This window comes from Rhipicephalus sanguineus, chromosome 7 (assembly GCF_013339695.2).
Source record: "Rhipicephalus sanguineus isolate Rsan-2018 chromosome 7, BIME_Rsan_1.4, whole genome shotgun sequence".
NCBI lineage: Eukaryota > Metazoa > Arthropoda > Arachnida > Ixodida > Ixodidae > Rhipicephalus > Rhipicephalus sanguineus.
This window is the reverse complement of record NC_051182.1, coordinates 118,719,734-118,726,790: the sequence shown is the minus strand read 5'-3', so window position 1 is coordinate 118,726,790 and position 7,057 is coordinate 118,719,734. Positions and strand designations below refer to the sequence as shown.

Genomic DNA, 7,057 nt, shown 5'->3' with positions numbered 1-7,057 from the left:
TAAAACGAGCGATGATGGCCGACAAAAATGTTGCAGAACAATTGTTAACGAAGTTAATCAAATCTGCAGGTCTATAGAAGATGTACCCAGCCAGGCTCCATATGCGAAAAGTCAATAAAGAGTTCATAGAAGAGACGAAAGTAATGCGAATGTAATTAGGTTTTAACAATTTCTCAAACACTTTCGTCAACGGTGTTGATCTCTCTTATCTATAAACTTTTGAATAAGCTAATTGCATCTGATGTTGAGGTAATTTTTAAATGAACGTGTGCAAGACCGTAAATGAACGTGCGTAAGCGGCCTAGGCTGAAATTCTGTTTAAGGAGTAATAATAGATCACCACGCTGCGATCAAACATCATGATAAAACAGGCATAAAAGGATTCACGTTAAATGTTGTATTTTGGGCACTGATATATTGGTTAAAACAGCAGGTGGAAAAAAAGGATGCACTAATATGAACTATAAAAAAAATGTCCAATTTATTGAGTCCACATGTTTCTCTTTTGAACGTACGAGTCCTTTAAAAACACTTACTTCTAGCGTTGCGCATACTCTATGGAACGGTGAGGGAAAAAAGAAAGTCATTGATCGTAGTATTGATTCCCCTGATAACCTCCTGTACCGCATGGAACTCTAGACTGCACGCCACTGCAGCAATGCGGCCACTCATTTTCCTCTTCGTTTCCACCTATCGCGCCTGGAGGTGGTGGGCATCTGCACGAAACAAAAGGAAAATGTGGCAATTTGTGACATAAATATATTTCAATGGGTACTGAAAAATAAGCAAACACTTCTCTCTTCTCGTCTGAAAATTGCTCATCCATATATTCATATAAACGTGAACTCTCTTTCTTATCCTATGTACAGCCGGAATACGGGAAAGGAACTTAAAGTGCTAAAAAGAAACGAATGGTAGTCTTGCGAGTTTTCAGAACTATTTTCTGTAGACACTTCCCGTTTCTGAGCTTAAAGGGGCACCTCAAATTACGCATGTCGTTTTTATCTGCCGTTTGCTTGCGATGGGTCTTATGGCTGCTGTGGCACCAGTGAAATCGGCGAGAGCAAAGCTTTTCATATTTTAACGTGTTTTCCGAAGTGGGTTTCCGCGCTGACTGCGGCGTCGCACGTTAACAATTTCTGCTGCCGGAAGGGATGTGTGGCTCAGCTTATGCTGTTCGTTTTGATTGGTTGGAAATAAAGAATTGATTGCGCACGCTTCCTATGTACTTATTGTGAGGAATTAACAAATTCTGATGCGTTTAATGCGTGTTCGAGCTGCGAAGAAGTCACACATTTGTAGATGAATATCAATTTGTGTGCCACTGTGACACCGGTATCGCTGTCGAATGGTTTACGCAAAGCGCAGCCTTCATCAATGGAGCGTACATTGCATTTCTGCATCAGGGCAAAGGCATTCATTCTTCTTTTGGAAAACACAGAATTTCCCTACACTGCCAACTGCTGGTGTTGTAGTTTTCACCTGCCAGCTTTGTTCTGTTCAGTCAACTTCAGTGCGCACGTTCCTCATTTCACCGCGTTCCATTCCACGTTCCTGCATGGCCCTCACCGCTGTCGTCTTCGTGTGGCATCGGTCTCGGTGGCATCCTCAAAACAAGGCTTATTTTAGGACGTCAACCTAGTTGCTTCTGCAGGCAGTGGGTAAGAAGGAAAAGTGGCAAGGTAAGGATGTTAGCCACAGGCAGCCATAGACCGCAGGTTAGTGGAAGGAAGAAGCATTCACAAATGCTTCGTGTTCGGCGTTTGGAACACACGCGTTTAGTAAGAGTGAGTGACCATATCACCCACGTGACAGAAAAATTTTATACGTCATGATTTCGCTAGTATATACAAGCACATATCTATACCCCAAGTACAGGCGATGAAATTAACAACGATGCGTCCATATTTTGGTGTCGATCCAAAACTGTAGTGCTGCCATGTCCGTGTGAATTACCAAACGTTTGGTTATTGCTTATTCTTTTAAGCGAAGCCTTTGTGAGTTACAGATTTCGCTGGCGGCGTCATAGTTCGCCAAAAACCCGGCACTGGCGAGTGTACAGAAATGCGGGTGTAAGCGGATTCGGGCCTCAAAGGTGCACCAGTAACATACTTCTTAGTGTGCGCCGTTTTCCAATAAATGATGCTTTCTCCATCGCGGGCTTGGTGATCAGCCGTTTCTGATATGACAGCCTGATTTTTTATCGAAGTCACCTATCATTTCACGTTGCCAGTTATCATTGTTGCCTTTCATAGTTGCATATCATTGTTTCACGTGTGATCCTCGCTGTTGCCTGTAGCAACAGAAGTGTTGCGTTGTTAAACATGTGGGTAAAGGTTCAATTCCCGGCATGGAAGAAGGAAAAGTGTTCATTGCATAATGCCATAGAGTCTTAGAAAAGGTTGTAACTGCAGCATTTACTACCACCTTGACAAGTTTACTACGTTTCGCTAACATTTTCTCGTTGGTAGTAAATAGTGTCCTTACTACTTAGCGTGTCGGGGTTTATAGAGGTTACTATATATACTTGCATACGTGACGAGTTAGTATAAACGTTACCACTCTTATCGGGTGAAGTGCGTTATGCTCTGAATGTGACAGTAGTATTAAAAATGTAGCCGTGGTATAATTTTCGTAATTATGTGGGAATAATGGTTTTATGCTACGTCATGACACACTTGTATTTTTATAGTAAAGTATAAAATTCGTGGCGCAAAACATCAAATGTAAGTTTGAGTTCATAGTTATCTCGCCTGTACAGCATGTTCTACCCCAAGTAGGGCTACATGTATTATTTGGGTTGCTTTCAGAGTGGGCTAACATCTCCGGGACTATAACTAAAAGTCGTCATCTCTCTCGCTATCTGTGGGTTAGTGTGCGTCACGCAGAAGCCTTAATATTCAGTGCGTGCATATATGTGTGTGTGTGCTCGCGTACATTGTTATCGGAGGATGCCATCGTGATATGTATTTACCAGGGTAATCACATGAAGAGACAATGTCATATGGTCTCACTTTTTTATTTCTGTTCGACCAGGGTAGTAAAGTTTCTAACTTGTTATTACTACTTCCCTCTAGGTAGTGGCAAGCGGGATGATAGTAAATTTACTAACTTGGAAGTTACTACCGTCAGTTACTGCATAAGTAGTAAACGTTGTGACAAGCGTCTACTTCCTCCTTGTTAGAAAGTGCCACTACTTTTTTAAGAGCGCAGAAAGAAAGAAACGTATTTGGTTAGGCACGCATACTCTAATCTTCGCTTGCCCCCACTTAACAGATATGGGAAGGGCTCCTAATTGTTTTTGTTTTGATAGTGGAAGGGCTCCTAATTGTTTTATTAGCGCCGCTAATAGACACCTGTCATGAATTAAGGTCATCTCCAGATTTTTGTATCACTACTTTCGCGCACACGGTTCTCTCAGCTCACTAGGTTGAGTGTTTGGTCCATTTATAAAACAATGTAACCTTTATTTATTAGAAGAGAACGGCTAGTGAATGAAATGGTGTAAAATTTTGCTTATCTATAGATAAACCTTAAAGCTATCGTAAAAACAGGCCGCCATGTTGCACTTGTATTATAATTTCCAATTTTGCTGCTACTGCGTTTGTCGATAAAACGGGACGAGAATGCTTGCTCAGTATTGCATGGATATTGCTTTCCATGCGCTCTGACGATTGAATTATACGTACGTTTTTATATCAAGTTGAATGATAGTTAATATTTGTTATTTCAGAAACGTGCGTTTTATAAGGTTATTTATTTTGTGTTAATTTTACGCGATCCTCACTCATGTTTATAATCTTTAACATACAACTATTTTGAAGTCTTAAATTTGCAATGCTCAGTCGAGGACGAAGCCCTAGTTTTGAGTGTGCACCCCTGTAATGACATACTACGAGTCTAGCAAGCGCGGGTTTGATTGCTTAACTGATATGGTTGTGCAAGAGAGATCTGGGTGGAATACGATACGATGAAGTTCGTGGGAGAGGTAACAGGCAACGCTTTAAATATCAGGCGCGCTCCTCGCTTGACGAAAAAAGAAAAGTTTCCTATTAAACATGTTGTTGTGCTAGCTAGTTCATACTGTGCAAAAGGTAATGACATAAGAGGCGATGACGCCTTGCGTTGCATCATTACCTTTTGCGGAAAAAATAAATAAAAAGTAATAGGCTATGCAACTGAGAATACGTTCGGAATGCAGCAAACCTTTGCCAAAAATGCTATGCATCCCTGATTCAGGTTAAGGTAATTATGATAAAAGGCAATGAGATACAAGATACGACTAGCGATGATTTGTTATGGGCTGCGTTGCTCCCACTGGTGAAGTATTCTGCCAGCATTCATCACCTAACGTGCAGAAAATACTGCTCGAAATCTTTATTTTCTTGAATAAGTGCCAAAAGTCACATGTCAGAATAAGCATCGCACGCGAAGGTTTTTTTTTTTTTTTTAGGCTGTTTCGATCTCGCTACGACTATTACGGTTACTTTTTTTTTCCCGGATTTCAATCTTGCGGTGCGAAACGCGAATATTGGCACGAAGTAAGCGCTGTGCTACCCTTGTTGCTTCGCCAAAGCGGTGCTCTAGAAACCTTATATCTAATTGCGACGCAGTTAGATATAGGAATTTGTGGGATTACGGAAGCAACTTCTTAATTTGGGCCGTCTATATTTACTAACGCGCAGATCAATTCGAACAAAATATTCACCAGTTCGTTCAAGGCGGTGTCTAACAGACAACGTTTGCCCATCGTTCATAGGTATACCAGCAGAAACTTAACAATTAAAGAATTAAGACAAAGAAGACGCACGACAGAGTTCAGCGGACTTATGTGGTGCACAGATGCCAGGATAAGACAGCGCGCTGCACGTGAAATAACTGAAGCTCGCGGAATTTGCAGAGGCTGGTTGTTCCTGCGTGAGCGCTTCTTCAATCTTGTTAACACAAAAAAACATGAATTTTTATCATTACATTAGAGGTGAATGTTATGTTCTGAAGAGGATGACGCAGTGGAGCGCGTGTATGTGGAAAGGATTTTAATATTTTATTGCTCCCCTTTCTTGCGATACCTTGTCTGATATTGATGGTTTTCCATAAATATGCAAGCTGACCGAAGTAGAAAGTGTGAATTGGACAGCGCTCTGTATTGTGTCTTCTTCGTGTCTTATTACGTGTGTGCTGGCATGCTTATGAACTACGCGTCACTATTGGCGGCGAGATGGAGCAGAGTCGGCACCTAGCGGCGAGCGGGCGAAACTCCGCGGTGTGGATGGCTCCTTGCTCGTCTGCTAGCCACACCGCGTTCGCATGTGTGCGTACGTCATGCGCGTCCTCACATTACAGCTTATTCCGTTGTGGTAGCACAGTAACAAATGCTTGTACGTATACCTGCACGATATACATGAGCATTTCGCCTTACGAGACTTGTATGCACTCTTATAAGTGAGTACACGCCCGTGTCGGTATGGCGCTAGGTCTAACCATCGTACCCTCCATTCACCAAAATAATTTCAATGTGGGTACCGCTTTCACGTTCAAGCACGTCACATAGTTCATTGAGCGTCGTCCTAAACGAAAAAAAAAGTACTAAATGTCGAGGTGTGAATGCAGAAGTTTAGTGACACCATCTCGTGATGTGTTGGCGATTTGGAAATCTTTGTGATACCGCAAAGCATGAACTATCGTCTGCAGGGGATGGTAAGCGGTGAAAAAGACCTGAAGCCATGCATTTCTACAGCAATACGCATATTCATGCAAGCAGAAAATCATAATGCACAAAGTTCTACTTCATCTAATTATACGCTGAAATACAGGTTCTCTTTCTTTGTAGCTGCTAGAGCATGAAGTAAATACTTCAATGGCTCAGCCGCGCATAACAGTTTATATTGTGGTATAGGCAAAACACAATTTAAACACGTGCAAATAAAGCAAGAAAAAATCGTCGAGCACGGGGTAAAACACGAATGTGACTGAAGGCTAGTACCCCATTTTATTGGCAGATTGCACTTCTCTCGTAATTAATAGTTACGTTAGGACGGTTGCGTGCATTGATGTGGCAATGGAGGGCACATACATCACCATCAGGCTGCAGTAAACGCTCTTTACTCGCCAACAATCGACTCAAACCGCATACGGCGCAGCGTCGCTGCGTACATTTGTATACGCACCGCCGACCGCCTATCCACACAAACGCGGCGACGGTGCTGCCACCTATAGCCCGATCTCGCGGAAATAGCCTGCCAGCAAATGTTACTGATGTCCTATCGTCACATCTATTCTGCCTTTTTTTATTTAGTTAGACCTGGGTTGATGAGAAACGCTGTATATAAATTACGAATGGTGATTTTAGTAACGCTCCTGGTTTCATTGGGCGTGATACCACAAAGTAAACACTCGCAAGAAGTAAATGCGAGCGAAAGCAAGCCACAGTACATAATGAAGCACTAAGTTACATCTTCGCAAGATAACAAAATGTGCTTCATGGCCAGCGGTTTCGAAGTAAACCACATACTCACCCTACAATGGTCACACTACTGCAGCTGGCTGAGCATGACACTTGTGCGCACGGGTCAGACAGGTTAAGTACATCTCCTTCGAACATATAGTTATAGTCAAATGTGCATACCCGGCAAGCTATCGGCCGAAAATGAGGGAAAGAAATGGAGGTGAATTCGGTGAACACAATTTAGTGCAGGAAAAAATGGCTTTTGAAAGACAAGGACACAGAGGGTAACGGTGAATTCTTTTTTTTAGGGTTATAAACTCAAATGGAGTGCCAGAAGGCACATGCATTCTATTTTCGCGCAGTGTGGCCTGAAACGAAAACTGTCATCTTCCCAAAGTTCTTCTAACAGGACAGTTAAGGAGGATGAGAGGAAGGAAGTTCGCACCTATGAGCCTTTTATTTTTGTGACATTGCTCGTGGTCAGGTTGCAGCGATAATCTTCAATTTTAAAGGGATCCGAAAACGGTTTCTGAAATGTTGTCGGCGTTTAGGCTAACGCATCTTCAAATCATTCGCACCACAAATTACCGTGCACCAAGGCAACTCCGGGTG

The 7,057-nt window shown here is 42.4% G+C and overlaps 1 long non-coding RNA gene across 1 annotated transcript; it reads right to left on the bottom strand.

Moving 5' to 3' along the window:
* Positions 1–466: 466 nt before the first annotated feature.
* LOC119400869 (uncharacterized) lies at positions 467–6,625 on the bottom strand. Its single transcript, XR_005185291.2, has 2 exons — positions 6,516–6,625; positions 467–716 (listed from the first exon to the last, which is right to left on the bottom strand). It is a non-coding gene; the product is annotated as an uncharacterized LOC119400869 (long non-coding RNA).
* Positions 6,626–7,057: the final 432 nt, after the last annotated feature.